This window comes from Dendrobates tinctorius, unplaced genomic scaffold (assembly GCF_039654945.1).
Source record: "Dendrobates tinctorius isolate UK_male_01 unplaced genomic scaffold, ASM3965494v1 ptg000162l, whole genome shotgun sequence".
NCBI classification, from domain to species: domain Eukaryota; kingdom Metazoa; phylum Chordata; class Amphibia; order Anura; family Dendrobatidae; genus Dendrobates; species Dendrobates tinctorius.
The window spans coordinates 67018510-67041658 of NW_027361829.1; the positions used below are offsets into that span (position 1 = coordinate 67018510).

General features: G+C 43.5%; 1 protein-coding gene across 4 annotated transcripts in view; it reads left to right on the top strand.

Moving 5' to 3' along the window:
• Window positions 1–23149, top strand: part of ZDHHC3 (zDHHC palmitoyltransferase 3) — an 87737-nt gene that overhangs the window by 2131 nt on the left and 62457 nt on the right. Inside the window, exon 1 of one of the 4 annotated variants that reach the window (XM_073550080.1) lies at window positions 18036–18115. The exons of the other annotated variants lie outside the window; for them this stretch is intronic. The gene's annotated coding sequence lies outside the window, so the exon portion shown is untranslated. Of the gene's footprint in view, window positions 1–18035; window positions 18116–23149 lie in introns of those variants that run through there. 4 annotated transcript variants of the gene reach the window in all.

Consider the following 23149-nt stretch of genomic DNA (forward strand, 5'->3'; position numbering starts at 1 on the left):
AATCCTCACACTTACATGCCTTGTCATACTATCAGGTTATTTCGGATGGGGGAGGAATGTTCGGCCACAATGAATGCACTCGACCATGTAAATCCTGAAGATCTGCTGGCAGCTCCCTCTGCGATTGCCGACCAATGACATTTTAGATGTGCTTGATTGGAGACCCTGCAAGCTATGGTAGCACGTTTAGGCCACGCGGACTGCTTACAAGCAACATACAGCCTGATGTTGTCATGTTGAAAGAAGGCTCCTGGGACACTTTGGAAAATTGGCCGTACTTCTGGTTCCATAGCCAAATCAATGTAACACAGAGCTATTACTCTACCCGGACTGAAGACTAGAAGGGTCTGGCTACTGTACATTATACCACCACATCATAATCCTGGGAGTAGGGGGCTTGCAAGGTTCTATCATGAAGGCCTCTTCATTGACTAAACACCACCATTCTCAAAGGCAAAATGACAGTGGTGGCTGGAATGGAGGTCTCGACCTTTGTCTTGGATACAACACTAGCTATAAATTAGCCTAGTAACTACATGGGCAATGCTATGAAGAGACCTTCACAAGGGAATGTGAAAGTGTCCCCGAGACCTTTTTTGACAAAACTATACCAGGCCACTCTGAGCAGCCATGAACGTGCTACCATAATCTGCAGCATCTCTGGCCTTGTATCCCATTGAGCACATTTGGGACATCCATTAGTCGGTGATTACAAAGGGAGCTGCCAACAGGGGATTGTGATGATTTGCCCACGTGAATTTTGCATGGTAGAATATTCCTCAGACAACCATTAATAACCTCATTAATAATATGCCAAGGCGTGTAAGTATGAGGATTTGTGTGTGTGGTGCTTATAGTCCATACTAAATAAATTCAGATGTTTTGAAAACTTTTATTTCCATTTTCTCATCATTTGCATATTATTAGCATTTCTATTAATCCAGTGATTTTCATAATTCCTCAACTTTTCTTTCTCAGTTTTGCATTTTCAATGCTGAGGAGTATATTTACCATATCTATAATCTCTGTATATACCGTATTTTTCCGACCTTTTTGGGGAAAGTGGGGGGTGCGTCTTATGATCGCAATACACGGTACTAACCTGGTGCCTGGTGGCAGCAGGCGGGGCTCTGCGGTGCGGTGGTGGCAGCAGGCGGTGCTGGGGTGTGGTGGTGGCAGCGGGCTGTGCTCCGGTGCAGGGGCGGCGGCTCCGCCGGCATTTCTTCGCAGCCCGGAGGCCTCTGCACTTCCCTTGCTGTCCGCCGCCATGTTGCGGAGGCCTCCGGGAGCATGGACGGCGGCAATATGGCCACCGGTCCGGGGACGGCGCATGCGCAGCTTCAGATCTCGTCCCGAGATCTCGTTGCCGAGATTTGAATCTCGTCCCCCGAGATCTCGGGACGAGATCTGATCCTGCGCATGCGCCGTCCCCGGACCGGCGTCCATGCTCCCGGAGGCCACCGCAACATGGCGGCGGCCAGCAAGGGAAGTGCGGGGGCCTCCGAGCTGCGAAGAAATGCCGGCGGAGCCGCCGCCCCTGCACCGGAGCACAGCCTGCTGCCACCACCACACCGCAAAGCGCCGCCCGCTGCCACCACCGCAGAGCACAGCTGCCCCTGCCCCAGCACTGCTGCCCCTGCCCCAGCACTGCTGCCCCAGCACAGCTGCCCCTGCCTCAGCACAGCTGCCCCAGCACTGCTGCCCCAGCACAACCAACCTGCCCCAGCACAGAGCCGCCACCGCACGAACCTGGACCACTGAATGACCCCTGTGACTACTCCACCTGTGCCAGATCCCTTCCCAGGTAAGCTGAATTCGGACTGTAAGACGGACCCCCATTTGACACATTATTTTTTTTTTCCCTATTTTCCTACTGAAAATTGGGGTGCGTCTTATGGTCCGGTGCGTCTTATAGTCCGAAAAATACGGTATCCTTTACTGTATCTGTTATCTATTTGATCTCTGTTTTCACACTTTATTGTATAAGAGTGATAATTTTTTGCCACTCTCCATTCAAAAATATTAAAGGTGTTCAAATAATTTCAAGTGAGCCAGTGTAAGTTCCGACAATGAGTTTTTGGTGAATTTTTGATGCAGCAAAATTTCTAAATCTTTGATTTGAAATCTCGTGCTCACTGTGCCTTTTTTTTTTTTTTTTTTTTTAAACGCTGCATAAACTGACCTGTGTATTTTTGAAATCCACAACATGTTAATTTTGCTTGCAGGTACGCTTATTTTTATGTGCAGATTTTCCCCATAGAATTGCATTAGACTCAGATAAATACACACTAAGACTTATGTACTTTACATATGATTATCTCTAAAGTTTTGTCAAAGCCAAACACCAGGAAGTATCAAAAACAAAGCAGCTTTTTTTGATAAGATGACATAACAAAAAGACACAAAAACCGACGCGTTCAAAACGCGCTAAAAAGTAAAATTAAAAAATAAACTTAAAAACGCAGTGGAAAAAAAACTATTTTGTTTCAGAAATGTTAAAGAGAATTAACATAAAAAACTCATCAAATACTCATCATGTGGAAGTAGATATACAGGTGCAATATTTAGAACAAACCAAGATTTCTTGATATAGTGCCTAATAACCAGGGCTGTGGAGTCGGAGTCCTGGAGTCGGTATAAAATGGACCGACTCCTAAAATATATAATAAATTTGGTACAGTAGTTCAATGCAGAATGTGCTGAATATTTTTTTCATAGGAATTTGGGAAAGTTATGAAATGTCCTATAAATGGCTGTTCTATTCCTGATCTACATTCACACACAGCATTTTTCCTGCGTTTTATGACGATACGTTTTTCAGCTGCCAAAGCAGATCGGCTTTTTAAAATACCGCATCACCTGAAAGGTTTTTGAGCTCATAGATAATGTTTTCAATAGCAAAAGCAGATTAGAAATCTGCTCCATCTATCCATCAATCTAACCATATCTGTCTATCCATATCTTATTTGTACCAAAAAGAATGAAAGCCGGGTAGCACACAGACTATCACTCCTTTTTTGCAGCACCAGTCAGGTACACCTCATAGCTGCCCAAAAGGACGCCCAGGACAGGCATTGCTCGTCTTCAGTAACACATGAACATCAATTGATAGTTGGAATAAATAGACTGCATTCATCGCCACATCTTCTTAAGGAGCAGGCTTTATTTTCAAATGTGGGGGTATGCAGTATAAGGTTCTGCAGCAGCTGAGGTGTGCAGTATGAGTTTCTGTGGAACAGTATGAGTTTCTGCCCCCCCAGGTTTGATCCTGGCTTCGCCCATGGTGTGAATGCAGCCTGAGCATCTAGGCTTTGTCTTGGCTGAGATAAGTCATAGTGATATAGACACACACGTATATACAGTCATATGTAAAAGTTTGGGCACCCCTATTAATGTTAACCTTTTTTCTTTATAACAATTTTGGTTTTTGCAACAGGTATTTCAGTTTCATATATCTAATAACTGATGGACTCAGTTATATTTCTGGATTCAAATGAGGTTTATTGTACTAACAGAAAATGTGCAATCTGCATTTAAACAAAATTTGACCGGTGCAAAAGTATGGGCACCCTTATCATTTTCTTGATTTGAACACTCCTAACTACTTTTTACTGACTTCCTGAAGCACTAAATTGGTTTTGTAACCTCATTGAGCTTTGAACTTCATAGCCAGGTGTATCAAATCATGAGAAAAGGTATTTAAAGTGGCCACTTGCAAGTAGTTCTCCTATTTGATTCTCCTATGAAGAGTGGCATCATGGGATCCTCAAAACAACTCTCAAATGATCTGAAAACAAAGATTATTCAACATAGCTTTTCAGGGGAAGGATACAAAAAGTTGTCTCAGAGATTTGACCAGTCAGTTTCCACTGTGAGGAACATAGTAAGGAAATGGAAGAACACAGGTACAGTTCTTGTTAAGCCCAGAAGTGGCAGGCCAAGAAAAATATCAGAAAGGCAGGGAAGAAGAATGGTGAGAACAGTCAAGGACAATCCACAGACCACCTCCAAAGACCTGCAGCATCATCTTGCTGCAGATGGTGTCACTGTGCATCGGTCAACAATACAGCGCACTTTGCACAAGGAGAATCTGTATGGGAGAGTGATGCGAAAGAAGCCGTTTCTGCAAGCACGCCACAAACAGAGTCGCCTGAGGTATGCAAAAGCACATTTGGACAAGCCAGTTACATTTTGGAAGAAGGTCCTGTGAACTGATGAAACAAAGATTGAGTTGTTTGGTCATACAAAAAGGCGTTATGCGTTAACATTAATAGGGGTGCCCAAACTTTTACATATGACTGTATATATATGTGTATATATATATATATATATATATATATATATATACTGTGTGTATGTACAGTGCCTACAAGTAGTATTCAACCCCCTGCAGATTTAGCAGGTTTACACATTCGGAATTAACTTGGCATTGTGACATTTGGACTGTAGATCAGCCTGGAAGTGTGAAATGCACTGCAGCAAAAAAGAATGTTATTTCTTTGTTTAATTTTTTTTTAAATTGTGAAAAGTTTATTCAGAGGGTCATTTATTATTCAACCCCTCAAACCACCAGAATTCTGTTTGGTTCCCCTAAAGTATTAAGAAGTATTTCAGGCACAAAGAACAATGAGCTTCACATGTTTGGATTAATTATCTCTTTTTCCAGCCTTTTCTGACTATTTAAGACCCTCCCCAAACTTGTGAACAGCACTCATACATGGTCAACATGGGAAAGACAAAGGAGCATTCCAAGGCCATCAGAGACAAGATCGTGGAGGGTCACAAGGCTGGCAAGGGGTACAAAACCCTTTCCAAGGAGTTGGGCCTACCTGTCTCCACTGTTGGGAGCATCATCCGGAAGTGGAAGGCTTATGGAACTACTGTTAGCCTTCCACGGCCTGGACAGCCTTTGAAAGTTTCCTCCCGTGCCGAGGCCAGGCTTGTCCGAAGAGTCAAGGCTAACCCAAGGACAACAAGGAAGGAGCTCCGGGAAGATCTCATGGCAGTGTGGACATTGGTTTCAGTCAATACCATAAGTAACGTACTCCACCGCAATGGTCTCCGTTCCAGACGAGCCCGTAAGGTACCTTTACTTGCAAAGCGTCATGTCAAAGCTCGTCTACAGTTTGCTCATGATCACTTGGAGGACTCTGAGACAGACTGGTTCAAGGTTCTCTGGTCTGATGAGACCAAGATCGAGATCTTTGGTGCCAACCACACACGTGACGTTTGGAGACTGGATGGCACTGCATACGACCCCAAGAATACCATCCCTACAGTCAAGCATGGTGGTGGCAGCATCATGTTGTGGGGCTGTTTCTCAGCCAAGGGGCCTGGCCATCTGGTCTGCATCCATGGGAAGATGGATAGCACGGCCTACCTGGAGATTTTGGCCAAGAACCTCCGCTCCTCCATCAAGGATCTTAAGATGGGTCGTCATTTCATCTTTCAACAAGACAACGACCCAAAGCACACAGCCAAGAAAACCAAGGCCTGGTTCAAGAGGCAAAAAATCAAGGTGTTGGAGTGGCCTAGTCAGTCTCCTGACCTTAACCCAATTGAAAACTTGTGGAAGGAGCTCAAGATTAAAGTCCACATGAGACACCCAAAGAACCTAGATAACTTGGAGAAGATCTGCATGGAGGAGTGGGCCAAGATAACTCCAGAGACCTGTGCCTGCCTGATCAGGTCTTATAAAAGACGATTATTAGCTGTAATTGCAAACAAGGGTTATTCCACAAAATATTAAACCTAGGGGTTGAATAATAATTGACCCACACTTGTATGATTAAAATTTAATAAAATTTAACTGAGCAACATAACTTTTTGGTTTGTAAGATTTATGCATCTGTTAATAAATCCTGCTCTTGTGTGAAGTTTGAAGGCTCTAACTTATTTGCATCTTATCAAACCTGCTAAATCTGCAGGGGGTTGAATACTACTTGTAGGCACTGTATATATATATATATATATATATATATATATATATATATATATATATATATACATACAAAGTACAGACCAAAAGTTTAGGCACACCTCATTCAAAGAGTTTTCTTTATTTTCATGACTATGAAAATTGTAGATTCACTTTGGAGGCATCAAAACTATGAATTAACACATGTGGAATTATATAATTAGCAAAAAAGTGTGAAACAACTGAAAATACTGTATGGCTTATATTCTAGGTTCTTCAAAGTAGCCAACTCTTGCTTTGATTACTGCTTTGCACACTCTTGGCAGTCTCTTGATGAGCTTCAAGAGGTAGTCACCGGAAATGGTTTTCACTTCACAGGTGTGCCCTGTCATGTTTAATAAGTGGGATTTCTTGCCTTATAAATGGGGTTGGGACCATCAGTTGTGTAGTGCAGAAGTCTGGTGGATACACAGCTGATAGTCCTACTGAATAGACTGTTAGCTTTTTTATTGCCATAATACAAATTCTAAGTAAAGAAAAACAAGTGGCCATCATTACTTTAAGAAATGAAGGTCAGTCAGTCCGAAAATTTGGGAAAGCTTTGAAAGTGTCCCCAAGTGCAGTGGCAAAAACCATCAAGTGCTACAAAGAAACTGGCTCACATGAGGACTGCCCCAGGAAAAGAAGACCAAGAGTCACCTCTGCTGCGGAGGATAAGTTCATCCGAGTCACCAGCCTCAGAAATCGCAGGTTAACACCAGCTCAGATTAGAGACCAGGTCAGTGCCACCCAGAGTTCTAGCAGCAGACACATCTCTACAACAACTGTTAAGAGGAGACTTTGTGCAGCAGGCCTTCACGGTAAAATAGCTGCTAGGAAACCACTGCTAAGGACAGGCAACAAGCAGAAGAGACTTGTTTTAAAGAACACAAGGAATGGACATTAGACCAGTGGAAATCTGTGCTTTCGTCTGATGAGTCCAAATTTGAGATCTTTGGTTCCAACCACCGTGTCTTTGTGCGAGGCAGAAAAGGTGAATGGATGAACTCGACATGCCTGGTTCCCACGGTGAAGCATGGAGGAGGAGGTGTGGGGGTGCTTTGCTGGTGACACTGTTGGGGATTTATTCAAAATTGAAGGCATACTGAACCAGCATGGCTACCACAGCATCTTGCAGCGGCATGCTATTCCATCCGGTTTGCGTTTAGTTGGACCATCATTTATTTTTCAACAGGACAATGAACCCAAACACACCTCCAGGCTGTGTAAGGGCTATTTGACCAGGAAGGAGAGTGATGGGGTGCTACGCCAGATGACCTGGCCTCCACAGTCACCAGACCTGAATCGAATCGAGATGGTTTGGAGTGAGCTGGACCGCAGAGTGAAGGCAAAAGGGCCAACAAGTGCTAAGCATCTCTGGGAACTCTTTCAAGACTGTTGGAAGACCATTTCCGGTGACTACCTCTTGAAGCTCATCAAGAGAATGCCAAGAGTGTGCAAAGCAGTAATCAAAGCAAAAGATGGCTACTTTGAAGAACCTAGACTGACATTTTCAGTTGTTTCACACTTTTTTGTTAATTATATAATTCCACATGTGTTAATTCATAGTTTTGATGCCTTCAGAGTGAATCTACAATTTTCATAGTCATGAAAATAAAGAAAACTCTTTGAATGAGAAGGTGTGTCCAAACTTTTGGTCTGTACTGTATATATGTAATCGATATTACATAGTGTATTACATATTTATAATTTATTATAGTTTTTTGTGTTCTAAAGTTGTATTCCAATAAATATAGCTTATGTTCTATCTTAATATTATTAATTATTGATTATTGTATCATAGAAATGATTAAATGAATGTCTGATGTTCACATTGTACTACAATAAATTTTTCACTTAAATATAATCAATATATGTGGGAGTCGGAGTCGTGGAGTCGGTGTAAGGGAAATTGAGGAGTCTGAGTCGCAGGTTTGGCTTACCGACTCCACAGCCCTGCTAATAACCACTGCATGTTTTAATGAGCTTCTGGTGGTCCACAAAATAAATTTACATGAATATAGAAATGAATTTGGTTTTTTTTCTGTCCATTGAAAAAAATGAACAGAACAAGACAAAATCAGAATGAGCACTCCGGGTGGGTCCCGACGTGGCAGATGTCTTCCATTGTGCATTTTGCAGCAAATGTGCTTCAAAGAGAAATTATAACATTTAACATAGTAACATAGTTTTGAAGGCTGAAGGAAGACCTTATGTCCATCTAGTTCAGCCTAGATAACATAATGACCATGCTGCAGGTTAGAAAATACACAGCACTGCTTGGCTTGGATTTTACACTAATTTTACAGCTCAGCATCCAAATTTATTGTAGATGTGGGACATCAGGTTACCCGTATTATTTTCTGGTGTAACTGCACCCTATGCAGGGAACGCAAAGATAAGACCCCCTCAGGTTATCACTTTCTATTCTATTGTTGGGGAACTCTTAGGAGAATTGTATGTCTTATTAGTTCATACTCACAATATTGTTTCTCCTCACTGAAAACCATTCTCCTGTTCTTGTAAGGTAAGATGCTAAGTTATAAGAAAGAGGTGGTGCAGCGCCCATGGGTCAGGTACAGTCTGCAGTATCACTTGGAGATGAGCGTGGTAGGAGGGCTGCCTGGTATTGCATTGCACTATGGTGAAAGGTCATACTACTTCACAATACAACCGAACAAGCAATGTCATTGTCCATTGCCGGGCTGCTTTCCTACTCAAATCTATGACCGCTGCAATAAACAGACAGTGAACCGAATCATCAGTGCAATATTCCTCCAAGGGGAGATGTATTCTCATGTTATGACCTGCTCCTCTATATTTCTTTCAAGTTAGATAATAAAATACTTTTTAAAAAAAAAATTGAGTCTGTCACCACCTTTGGGGTACGTTCACATGAGGCTTGTCTATTCAAGTGTATGCGAGCGCAAAAAACAGTGATAGTTTTTTATTATTTTATCATTATTTCTATACAGTCATGTGAACTTGGCCTAATGAGCACCCTAAAAGCAGCATAAGATAATGGTAGACATGCTGATTTCAGTTTTTTTTCCTGTAACGTGTATCTCTCTTGTAGTTTTAGAAAAAATTACATTTTGCAGTTTTTGTGTGGAAGCAGTCCACTCCATTGATGAGGCACACAAGTGGAGTCCTCGGCATCCATGAGTTTCTGCCTAACGCCACCCTTCAGGTACAGATTGAACACTTTCCCCCAATGCGCATTAATAAGGAGAGAGTTGTCAGTCAACAGTCAGGGGGCAGAATTATGCTAGCCGCTCATAAATATGAGTGCTGCAAGTAATAAGGTGTAACGTTCTCCTAAAGCTACAGGACAGACACATGTAACATATGAGACTCCCAGATCCTCATCGTCAGAGAAGGCATCGTTAAGGTGGTAACAGATTCCCTTTAGGCTACTTTCACACATCAGGTTTTCGGCGTCAGGCGCGATCCGGCGTCGTGCCGGAACGCCGGATCCGGCAAATGTTTAGTAAAACCGGATGTGACGGATCCGGTTTTCTGCCGGATCCGTCTTGTTCTTGACAGACAAAACCGGATCCGTCTCATCCGGTTCATCCGTTTTTCTATCCGTTTTTCGACGGATTATGCCGGATCCGGTTTTTAAAATTGACCCTTGTGGCCTTCCGAACGGGATTGGCTACTGGAAAACTATATATAGAGTGTTCCTACAGCCCTTCTTTGACAGGTTGTCGAGGAGAAAGTGCAGGTTGGAGAGAAGAGCAAGTTACTGGCGAAGATGGATGTTGTGATTGGAAATATTTTGAAGAATTTGGCGGATTTTATAGCGGAGGCGAATCGTTTGAGGGTGATTGTTCTGGAGAAGGAAAGAGCGAGACAGCAGCGCATCAGGCATCGTAGACGACGTTTGTGGATCCACCCCATCACAGCCAAGAGAATGACGCGTGGGGTCTATTCTACACTCTGCATGGACCTTCGACGAAACCCGGATAAATTTTTTGGATATGTTCGGATGAAAATGGAGAATTTTGATTACTTGGTGGAGCGCATTGCACACCTCATAAGAAAAGCAGACACCTATTGCCGCTTCTCTGTTTCACCCGCAGAGCGTCTGATGGTGACTTTAAGGTAAGCCACATTTATTGGATGTGATCGCATCAGAGCACACTTTCACTGCAATCTTGTTGGTGGTAGTTTGTATCTCCAAGTGTTATAGCTGAGTTTTGGTATGTAATGCTGTGATTTTAAACTAATTGATTGTTTTTTAATTCCCCACAGATTTCTTGCAACTGGAGAATCCCTTTCGTCACTGCATTTCCAGTACAGACTCGGGATTTCCACCATATCAGGAATAGTGAAGTACACATGCCGTGCACTGTGGGACTCCTTAGCTGAAGAGTTTTTACCAGAGCCCACAACAGAGAGGTGGATTGAAATTGCTGACAAGTTTCAACAGATATGTCAGTTTCCCAACTGCTTGGGCGCTGTGGACGGGAAACATATCCGCATTGTAAAGCCAGTCGGATCGGGATCGGAATATTTCAATTACAAGAAATATTTTTCAATTGTCCTCATGGCCATCGCTGACGCGGAATACAAATTTATTGCTGTGGATATTGGGGCCTATGGCCGCTCCAATGACTCTCAAGTTTTCAAACTGTCTGCCATGGGGCGTAAACTGTATGGAAACACCTTCCAGTCCCCACCACCTAGACCGCTGCCGCAAACATCTGGTCCACCTATGCCATTTGTCTGTGTAGGGGATGAAGCCTTCCAGCTGTCAGAACACCTTTTGAAACCGTACTCTAGCAGAGGATTGACAAGACCAAAACGCATTTTTAATTACCGCCTCACAAGAGCAAGAAGAATGGTTGAATGTACCTTTGGTATTCTGACAGCCAAATGGCGGGTCCTATTGACTGCGATCAACCTCAAGACAGAAACTGTGGACGAGGTGATCAAAGCTTGCGTGGTACTCCACAATTTTGTTATCTGCAAGGAACCCATTTCCATTGAGGACACCTCTGAAGAAACCACCTTGCAAGATTACCATGACATTACCACTAGAAGTTCTGTGACGGTTTCAGTAATGAGGGACAATTTTGCACTATACTTTGTCACCTCAAGGCAGAGTACACTGGCAGGATGACAGAGTGTGAAAGATTTGTGCCCTAACCAAACTTGTGTACCTTCTGTACCAACAGTATATACCTTTGCCAACCAAAGTTGGCTATCTTGTCATGGTCTCTATTTTTAGCTTTAGGCCACAGGTGTGTACCTGGTTGTGTTTTATGCAAAGTATTTCACCTTTTAACAAAAGTTGTGTACATTGTTATGAAATCACCAACAATAAACACAACTTTTTAGGTGAAATACTTTGCTTCAAACACAACCAGGAACACAACTGTGGCAAAAAGCTAAAATTTACCCACAGTTATATACCTGGTTTTGAATACCTTTTTACCTTTTAAATACCCTTTATTTAACCTTTTTTTTAAACATATTTCGCCGCAGAAAGAAATGACAGACAACCAGTGTAAACAATAATTTAACTTTTATTTAAAATATTTTTTTGTTTGTAAACTGTTTTTAAAGTTAAAAAAACTTTTTTAATAAAGGTTTGAAAAAAAACTGGGCATTTTTATTACAAAACACATCATAAATCTGTGTAGTGTGGGGTGGAAATACTGCTGGAGGGGCTGCGGGACACTTCGACACTGGGAGTGTGGAGAGAGGATTGGGATCGTGGTGGGGAAGGAACAGTTAGAGGTGATGGTGTGGAAAAAGCTACAGAATGGGTGGACATGTGGGAGGCAGAAGAGGTGGTGGGCGGTGGAGTGGAGGGTTGGGCAGGGACTGTAGGAGCAGATGATGTTGATGGAAAGTTGTATGGGGAAGGAGTTTGGTACGGGGAAGGAGTTTGGTACGGGGAAGGAGTTTGATACGGGGCAGGTTGCTGGAAGTGGGGAGATGTCTGGTACTGGGGAGGTTGCTGGTACTGGGGAGGTTGCTGGTATGTAATAGGAGGGGGAGGATGGAAAGTGGCTGGAGGGGGTGCAGATGTAATAGGAGGGGGAGGATGGAAAGTGGCTGGAGGGGGTGCAGATGTAATAGGAGGGGGAGGATGGAAAGTGGCTGGAGGGGGTGCAGGTGGAGGAACTACAGTGGTGGGAGGTGGAGGTTGGGAGGTAACCTGCTGTAGAGCACCGTGGCACGAATGCATTACATGCATCTGCTGGGTAGGAGATAGTGTTGCCATGCGCTCCACAACAGACCTGAAAAAGGTGTGGTTTGGCGAAGATCTTGCTTCTGAATGCATGGTTTGCAGAAGTGTCTTCACCTCCAGAATGCTGGAGTTGATCTGCTGAAAGCCTGCGGAGATTTGCTCTGACAAGACTTTTAGACAGTTCTGGAAAGATGCATTCAGATGCAAGAACTTTGGCGCATAACTCTTTTCCTGACCCCTCTGCCGCTGCCGCCCAGTACCCGCAGGTGTACTAGAGGTGGCAGGGGCAGAAGGGTGGGGTAAAGGGAAAGCGATCTCCTCACCAGCAGCTTCATGTAATGTAGGTGGCCACGATGCTCCTGTGCTGGTGGATGGGACAGATGGGTCGAATGTGTGGGAAGGCTGGGAAGGTGCAGATGTACCGGGGCGGTCGAAGTGTCCCTCGGTGACGGTCTCCTCAGGGATCGCCTCAGAAGGGTCCAATCGTGCAGGCTCCCGAGTGCTGCTCACCGTGCTGTGGAATAAAGAGAAAAAAAACAATTAAAATAGTGACATGGTATGGCCCTGGCTGAAAAAAAAAAAGTTACATCTAAACATTTTTTTGTCACATGTGGTGTGTAATATTTACCTTCTGGTGAGCATTGTCTCCCGGAGGAACGACAGGGCTCGTGCATACTTGTACTTGCTCCTGCGTCCTCCAGATCCACTCGGGGCCCGCATCTCTTTATTGAACTCCTTCTTGAAACGATCCCTCACAGACCGCCACCGCTTCACAATTCTCTCCCCTGAAACGAGAAAGGACAAAGTGGTTAGTATACAACATCAGTGTTTCCCAAACTCCAGTCCTCATGGTCCCCAGGGGTCATGTTTTCAGGATTTCCAAAGTAAATAGAAATCCTGAACACATGATCCGTGGGGACCACGAGGACTGGAGTTCGGGAAACACTGGTTTAAATCAAGCAACCGGTACTGTATATACTTACGCTCTTTAATCTGGGCCCGAGCTTCGAGGTCCTCCCAGCGGTCCACAAGGAGCGAACAGATTTCCTCCCAGAGTCGTCGGGTAACGATCAGGTCAGCATGGCAGCGGTCAGCCATATTCCAGAGCGGCTCCCTTTCTCTGACGAGATCGATGAGGCGGTCCACATCAATCCCTCCATCCTCACCGTCAGAGTCGGGAGCACGCTGTGAAGGCTGTTAAAGAAAAAGACAAAAATAACATAATTAGCCTCCACAAAAGAAATGAAATAAAAAGTGCAAAAAAAACAAAGCAAAAATATTTATACTTACACGCTGGTGACCGCCGCGTTGCTGTCGCCGACGACCCTGGGAGGCACTGCGAGGACCTCTTGGCCGAGCACCAGATTGGGAAGACTAGAGAAGAAAACAAAAAATGTTATGTCTTTGGATGTAGGCATTTGTTTGCTGTGTGTGGTCTGCAGAACATTGTTTTCTATGTGTTGTGTGTAGTGTGATGTTGTGTTTCTGCGTTTGATGCAAAAAACTTACCAATTGTGAGCCCACTCCAAGTGTCTGTCCACCCCTTCCTTCTTCTTCTGGGAGCTCCTCTTCATCTTGTGATTCCTGTTTTGAAATAAAAGGAAATGAATAGACATATATTACAGAGATGATGGATTTTGGAAATAAAAACTTACCGTCAAACGCTGACGATGCGAGGCAGGGCTCCCAGAAGAAGATGTGCTGTCTTCCTCATGGCCAGACTCCATGGCTGTGGGTGGTGTTTCTGCTGCTGCCATTGCTGCTGCTGCTGCATCTATTGGGCGGCTGTTGAATAAAGAGAAACAAAGGGCCAATGAATATCTTGATATTCCATAGCCCTAGTTTGGAGGAATGGGGGATTTGATAATTACCGTCTCTCATCTGCTGCTGGACTCCCCTCCCGTTGTTCAGCATGCTGCTCCATTTGGGGTGGTGCTGATGGTGCTGATGCAGATGTCTGCTGCCTTCTCCTGCTCCTGGTTCTTGGCTTGGGTGGCATGTTGGGTGTGGCTGAGGGTCCCACTGTCTTGCTTTTATATATGTCTTGTGGGCAGAGCTACTGAGCATGCTCAGACCAAAGAAACCGGATCCGGCCGCCGGATCCGGCTGTCGCCGGATCAGGCGCATTGCGGCGCTCATAGGCTTTCATTGTATGAAAAAGCCGGACACGCCGGATCCGGCGTGTCCGGCTTTTTCGCCGGAGACAAAAAACGTTACAGTAGCCGTTTTTTCCAGACGCCGGATCGCGTCACATTGCCGGATCCGGCGAAAATCGGATGAAACGCATGGCCATCCGGCTCGATCCGGCTCTAATGCAAGTCAATGGGGGGGAACCGGATCCGGCATTGCATTTCGCCGGATCCGGTTTTAGTCAAAAGCGCCGGATCGCGCCTGACGCCGAAAACCTGATGTGTGAAAGAAAGGGGTAAGTCCATATCATACTTAATCACTAATTGGTATAACAACCTTAGGGCATATGAACGCGTGGTCATTTAGATGCCGGCACAGGTGCCAAATTGTCAAAGATGACGCCTCTTCTGGAGAACACCGGCAGTCGTTATCCGAAGGCAGTTGCACTGTCGTACTTGCAGTGGCTTTCACGCTTTGCTGTTTGGTATAGGGAGCGGGAGGCTTCTTACTGGATACCGCCCGAAGAAAGAGTGTGTCATTTCTCTTGTCCGCTCCAAGGTTTCAGAACCCTGAAGTGGTTAAAGTAGGTGACATAAGATGGAACATCGTTTTGATATCACTGTGCATTATGTTTTTGTGACACGTTTTCAAGCAGATTCCTGTCAGAATCCACCTGAAAAAGGCACCATGTACGTACATGTTTAGATATTTATGACATGAACAGCGGATATACCATAAATGTCTGATAGATTCTGTTACATCTGCTGCTGTTGCAGCTGTCGCTGTTCTGGATTCACTGGGTTAGTTGGATCCTCTAAGCCGAAGGTCCGGTTTCCGCAAGTGGATGACGCATGCAGGACACGGATAGCAGATAGGAGATCATTAGAAGAGCTAATGAAGACCGTAGGCAGGTTGCACAGTTAGTGAAGACCATAGGCAGATTGCAGAGATATTAGCAACTGTAGGCAGATTGGAGACTCAAAAACTGGTTAGCCGCAGGAGACAGGAGGTGTCATGGAGAACGCAGACAGGTAACAGACAAAACTCCGGAGTAATAAGAAAGTCCAAATACCATGGAAGCCTCAGGCAGCTAAGGGACGTCTTGGAAACCGCCGGACACGCAGCAGAGGTCCTAGTAGACTGGGAACAGGTAGCAGACAGAACTCTTAGATGTAACACTGATATGAATTTGTGAATATAGCCTTAGGCTGGGGTCATATGGGTGAATCTTACAGTCTATGTGGACCACAATGCCCGGTCTGGTGGTCCTGTGCCGCTGCCGTCTTTTGACTACTCCACTGTACAATCACATAATTGAGAAGGGACATGGCTATTTCATCTGCAAGACAGCCCTGCCAGTCATTTCCCTTCATGTGATTGTGCAGAGAAGCAGTGGAAAGACTACCGCAGCTGCTGCTTGTGAACAACTCCTTAGACAGTGTCTCACTGTAGAATGAGTTGTTGGACACCATTACTAAGTAACTATGTAACTCATCGGATCACACATCTTTGTCAGGCTTTGCACCTTCCCAGCAGAGAGCCTCGCAAATGTAGATGTCATATATCCGTCACTAGGGGAGAAAGTTAATATTCCATTAACACTAACAATACCCCCCCAAAATATTTAACCTTGTGATTACTGGCAGTCATCTGAAAGCAGGAACCTGATGATGATATCTGATGCTTCTCTGGAGCACAGCGATCAAGCTCCTGAAAGTCCCTGACTGTTGGCATCCTCATAAATATTCAGAGCTGTCTCTGTTGGCGTCTAAAGGCAAAATCTGTAATATTATATGTAGAGCTATGTGTAGAAGACAAAATTGCTGTATAACACCATCATATTGTTAGTCAATGTACCTGTTCTTTACAGCATTGCACAGGTGTCATACAGCAGTGGCACGGGGAGGTATAGTAAAGGCCAAAGCAGTACCCCGGGAGCATTATCACAGCTCCATACTAACTATTGCCGTAATTGGACTCGAGACCTCATGCAAATTTTTTGGATATACCCACCTGAGCACTCTGTTGCTCAACCAGTAATATAGGCTACCCATGCTGTGACCAGCCAGGTCATGTGTGACCTTCCCCCCCCCTCCTGTGTAAGCAAAAAACATTGTCCCTGCAAATATACAGAATGCCAGAATCACACTGGAGCATGTCTATTTCTGGGGTCCAATATACCAACATATTAGAACTTGGCAATATCACCATACCATGGGAGTCCTTTATCGCAATGTGCCATCCCTACCATTCTGTTGACCAAGTATAGCCATTGCTTGGTATCTTTCATTCCTGCACAAGGAAAGTAAACGTGAAAGAAGAATATTTGAATATTTACTAATTTCATTGTATTTGATAATTAGTGCTCAAAATAAAGATTATGGTTTAGGGTTGCTCCTTGAAATGCATTTATTGCCTAGTCACACTATAGGTGATAAATGTCTGATCGCAGAGGTCATACTACTGTGACCCGTTTGGTTCACAGTAACAAGAGTCCCTCCTCAATGTTCCTCCTCAGTGCATACAGCATGGATGGACATGACTTCTGCAGCTCCTTCTATGGGACTGCCCAGCTCAGTAGGCTGCCAGCGTTGTCAATCCCATGGACAATGAATATAGCGGCATCAATGAGGTAGCTCTGCATCCTAACAGCTGAGGAGAACTGGTGAGCTGCCAGCAGAGAAACTAGTGCTGTATTGGCTATCGTGCGGATAGGTAACACGTCTTTAGCGGCAGGAACACTCCTTTCAGGTATTAGGAAATTACAAATGTAGCAAAGCTTGAACTAGGAGTAATCAATAACAGTCATACCTTCCGTGGGTATTTTTTAGGAATGACAGTCCCTTCTTTTCACCCAAATATCAGCAAAAATAACATGCCTTGTATTGATTCGCTGATGGGGATTAATGCATATAGGTACCATGTGTTGGTGTATGAAGTGGTATTAGGCTACCTTCCCGAGATGAGCTTTTGGTGAGCTTTTTTACACTGTGTATTTTTTAAAAACTGTAAGTAACCGATTTTGTTTAAATCATCACTCCAGCGTTGTCATTTTTTTAGTGCTGGAGTGGTGCTTTAAATGTAAGTCCCTGATCCTATATTCACCCTCTGTTGTCTTCACTATTTTTCGGCACTGCTCTGGTCACACGCCGCCATCTTGTGAGTACAGGTTTTGACTGGCCCAAAGTCAGAAGTTACATCTTTAGCTCTGAATGCATGTCTATGAGGCCAGAATGGCGCTCTCATGGACTTACATTGGTTAGTGACCCCCGGCTCTCTCCATGAAACACTGGAGCAGCGAGCAGATCTGCAGGAGATGGACCAAAGTGGCGCCAAAACAGATTAAAACGCTGGAAGGTCAGGATCTGACAGGGGGTAGGGAACTTTTAAGCACCACTCCAGCTGTGAAATAAAATAAAAAACCGCTGGAGTGTTGCTTTAATGGGTGCAGAAAATCTGCAACATCAAAAACTCACTAAAAGCTCATCATGAGAATCTAGCCTTATATGTTCTAGTATTTAGAGGTGTAAAGAACGTTTCATCACAGGGCAAGTTTTTAGATGCTGCCCACTGACTTCAGCTATTACCTCATCTTGAATACAACCCATTCTGTGCAAGTAGTTACTTCTAATAATAATAGGAAGAGCAAAGTTCCCTCTGTAGCAGTATCAGTGTATGTCCCTGTCTCAGCTGGGCGGGAGTCAAGGGCTGGGCTGGGCCAGGTTTAAGGAAGTGACTTGGAAGGAAGAGCTGCAGTTTGTTTCCTGGTTGCCGGCAGCACTTTTCTAGTGACAGGCATCTAAATGGCCACAACTTGGATCTAGGTTGGTGAGGTGTATTCTGATTTCTCACTTTATGTGCCTGGTTGATATGTTTGTATAGAAAAGGTTGGATTACTTGTCAGTCATTTAGTGATACTGATGTGTTTTACATGGTTAGTGTGTTACATGATTATCCCCAAATCCTTGTTGCCTGTATTCCTTTATAAGTCGGAGAATTTAATATTAGGAGCTTGTTAAAATCCCCTGATAATTGTAAACTAATAGGGTTTCAATCACCTCATGGGAATTGTGAGTAAGTAGTAGGGTTCCTGGCTCGGGATCCTCAGCTACTGCCAAACTGTTCAGTAGTTTTACAGCTTGTCACTGTGGAGGACCTGTCCTGTCCTCCATGACACACACAGTCTCCTGATTCCAGTGGACACGATGTAATGCACAGTTTCCCCCTAAAGATTAAACACTAAGGACTTGTTCTCATGCTGCATCTTTGCTGTGGGAAAAAAACGCAGCATTTTACAGAGCCAGCAAAATGAATGAGATTTCTGAACTCGTGCCCATGCTGCTTGTTTTTTCTTTGCGAGTTTTGAGCCATCAAAACGTTTTTTTTTTAGTTATGACATGTCAGCACTTTGTGATCTGCTTATTGTCAATGGACTCTAACAAGTATGGGTGGCTCAAAGTGGAGAACTCCTTTACAAGGGTTACTACCAAAATCATCAGCTAACGATAGGGGATAATTTGCTGATTGCTGGGTGTCAAACCAAAGGGACCCCCGCAATCCTATGTTCAGGGCCCTTGAACCCTATAGAGAGAGAGCTTGTGATTTTGGGAATGACTCTAATGTAGAGTAGGACCCTTGCGCAGAACTCTCAACTAGTCGGCAGCAGTAATAAAGCTCTCGTCAGCATTTCAAAGTCTCCGTTTTAGGCAGGGCTGTGGAGTCGGAGACGGTGCTCATTTTGGTGGAGTCGGTATAAAATGGACCGACTCCGACTCCTAAAATATATAATAAATTTGGTACAGTAGTTCAATGCAGAATATGCTGAATATTTTTTCATAGGAATTTGGGAAAGTTATGAAATGTCCTATAAATGGCTGTTCTATTCCTGATCTAAGGCTACGTTCACACACAGTGTTTTTCCTGCATTTTTTGAGGATACGTTTTTCAGTTGCAAAAGCAGATCAGCTTTTTAAAAAACCGCATCACCTGAAAGGTTTTTGAGCTCATAGATAATGTTTTCAATAGCAAAAGCAGATTAGAACTCTGCTCTATCCATCCATCTATCTATCCATATCTGTCTATCCATATCTTATCTGTACCAAAAAGAATGAAAGCCGGATAGCACACAGACTAACACTCCTTTTTTTTTTAGCACCAGTCAGGTACACCTCATAGCTGCCCAAAAGGACGCCCAGGACAGGCATTGCTCTGCCAAGAGTGTGCAAAGCAGTAATCAAAGCAAAAGGGGGCTACTTTGAAGAATCTAGAATATAAGACATATTTTCAGCTGTTTCACACTTTAATTATATAATTCCACATGTGTTAATTCATTGTTTTGATGCCTTCAGAGTGAATCTACAATTTTCATAGTCATGAAAATAAAGAAAACTCTTTGAATGAGAAGGTGTGTCCAAACTTTGGTCTGTACCGTATACATGTACATGTATACAGTGTATTACATATTTACAGTTTATTACAGTTTTTTGTGTTCTAAAGTTGTATTCCAATAAATAGATATTATGTTCTATCTAAATATCTTGATTATTGGATCATAGAAATGATTAAATGTCTGATGTTCACATTGTACTACAATACATTTTTCACTTAAATATAAGCAATATATGTGGGAGTCGGTGTAAGGGATATTGAGGAGTCAGAGTCGCAGGTTTGGCTTACCGACTCCACAGCCCTGGTTTTAGGAAGAAAGGACTTTGAACAAGGCTAAGGGAAATATAGCCCTCTTGTTGCCTCTGACTGGTCGTGGGGAATCATATTGATATGAGCTCCTCTTCTTCTCTTGTCCGTGAGAGGCACGTTCATGTACGGGTTAGTGAGAGGCAGTTGTACCCCCTGATGATGGGTCACACCATTAGTCTTCTCTTTCATATTAGTAGCTTGTAACGGATCTGTTTAGTCAGTACATTGTGTTTATGAGGGCCAAAGCTTCTTCCTTTGCATCTTCTACCACGAGGAGAAATGAATTTTTGCCCTTTCATGTCTGAGGCTTAGACATACGTGCTTGTAATTTGGGGTCGACGGCTGGATGATGATACGGCTCACATCGGTAGGTGCTTATATAATCTACCGGATTACTGTTGGCTCACATAACTTGTTTCGCGGCTGATGTAATAATTATTTGTTCCCATTTGGACACTACAGAAGCTTTTATAATCAATACTGGATGTAGGGCTTTGTTCAGTAGAGCAAACACTAATATCTTGGAGACTACAATGTCTATTATCTGTTGTCTGGACTTCATCCTGACAACTCCTGAAATGTTCAGTCTGTGCATTATCCAGTAATTGTCAGACGTTCACAATCCAGTTTACTAAACCACCAAAAAAACCTGTTTGGGAGTCTGGTTTAGGGAAAACATTCAAACCATACTACCCACAATTTGGTGCCGAACTAAATCAACCCAATGTAGATTTCCCAACACATCTGAATTTGGACGCAGATTTTCTGAATTTCTTGGGGTATAAATCCACTGAAGATATATGGCAAAATTGGTAGAAAAACTGTTTTGAGGCTTTTAAAACCCAACATTGGGGTGGTATGGCATTAGGAACATGCTTATTTGCCAAGTATGTTTATACTGCCTATGTATGTTTCTAGGCATGATGTATTCATCGTCACATGAAAGTGTTTTTATGGTAAAAACAATTTATCCCGTATCCACAGAATGGGTGATACCTTATTGATCGTGGGGGTCTGATCCCTGGGACATGCACCAGTCCACAGAACAGAGAATTTTGTCTCTGACAGGGTATTTTTATCCCCTTCAGAATTGAGCGGCAGCATATACTGTATGTCCAATTGGCACTACATTAATCGTCTATAAGACTGCCAGAAAATTGGCAGCCAATTAGATAATGAATGGAGCGGCAGTCAGCCATGTGTACTGCTGCTCCATTCATTTTGGACCCCCACGAATCAATAAATGATCACCTATCCTTTGGGCAAGTGATAACTTGTTTTCACTGGAGAGCTTCTTTAATGGCCATGAAGCCGCTCATAGAGTGTGCAAAGTTTGGGGGGTTAAGATTTACTAGAGACATTATATAAGTACTAACTCTTCCACTAATAATAGGAGACAGAGAATTCTCTGCAACTTTAGCTTTCAGTGTTAAAGGGGTTGTCCGCTACTAGCAAGTTAATCTTAATGGGCCTCAAGTGGTATGAGAAAGCAAAAAAAAAAATTGTACTCACCTCCTGGATTGTTTCCATACTGTGTCCCCCACCAGTCTCGTGTCATCAGCATCCAGAGAGGGTGTCACATAATCACTGCAGCTAATCATCATCCGCTCATTGGCTGCAAACTTCACCTTCAGTTTGCATACTTTTTTCTTGAATGTCTGCAGAGATCACTTGACGCAGAGTAAAGAAAGTTGATGCCTAGAGAGTGGCGGGGAACATAGTGTGGAGGAGCAGCACCTGTTTCGGTGGGAATAGTTTCATTTTATCTTGCAACACTCTGATCCCTTTAAATCAGTTGCATCTGTAAGTTAAGGTTTGCATTAGAGTTATGTAAAAACAGAGTGACTATAAGTCATTCATCACTGAAGGGTCTGTGAATGTGATGCATACCATACAGTTTGGTCCAGAAATATTTGGACACTGACCAAATCTTTGTGATTTGGGCTCTGCATGCCTCTATTTTCGGTTTAAAATGAAACAACTGAGATGTAATTGAAGACTTTCAGGTTTAGTTAAAGGGGTCGAACAAAAATTCGCTGTGAAACGTCTAGGAATTGCAACCTTTTTCCTACAAAGAATCCTCATTTCAGGGGCTCAAAAGTAATTGGAAAAATTAACTTTAAAGTAGAGAATCCTTTGCAGGCAATGACAGCCAGAAGTCTGGAAGCCATGGACATCAGATGCTGGGTTTCCTCCTTTGTGATGCTTTGTCAGGCCTTTACTGAAGCTCATTTAAGTTGTTCCTTGTTTGTGGGTCTTTCTACCATAGGTTTTGTCTTAAGCATGTGAAATACATGCTCGATGGGATTGAGATCTGGTGACTCGGCCATTGCAGAATATTCCACTTCTTTCCCTTAAAAAACTCCGGGGTTACTTTTGCAGTATGTTCTGGGTCATTATCCGTCTCTATGTTAAATGCTATCCAGTCATCCTTGCTGCATATGATTGAATCTGAGCAGAAATTATAGCCCTGTGCACTTCAGAAGTCATCCGGTTGCTTCTGTCTTCAGTCACATCATCAATAAACTCTGGTGACCCGTTGCCATTGGAAGCCATGCATGCCCATGACCTCACACTACCTCCACCATGCTTTACAGAGGATGTAGTGTGCTTTGGATCTTGAGCTGTTCCAAGCCTTCTCCATACTTACTTTCTTCCTCCCATCATTCTGGGACAGGTTGATCTCAGTGTCATCTGTTCAAAGAACTGGGCAGCTTTTTTAGATGTTTTTTTGGCAAAGTCTAATCTGGCCTTTCTATCTTTAAGGCTGATTAGTGGTTTGCGCTCATTGGGTACCATGCTCATGTGTCATAACAACTGCATGAGAGCCTCTGGACCGCGAGTGCTTACACCACTGGAACGGCATTGGCACGGGTGGGGAGTTTAAGTATTTTTATTTTATCAGCGTCAAACATTTAGATCAAGAAGGGGTTGTCCTAGTAGGAAATCAATCTGCAATCATCCTCTACTGTTGTCTTCCATGGACATTCTGGTGTTTTTGAGTTCCCATGCTCACCAGTGCGCTTTTTTTTTTTTTTTTTTGCTGAATGTACCAAACTGTTAATTTGGACACACCTAACATTTCTGCTATCTGTCTTATTTCTTTCTTTTTTATTCAGCCTAATGATAGTCTGTTTCTCTTTTATTGAGATGCTGTTTGA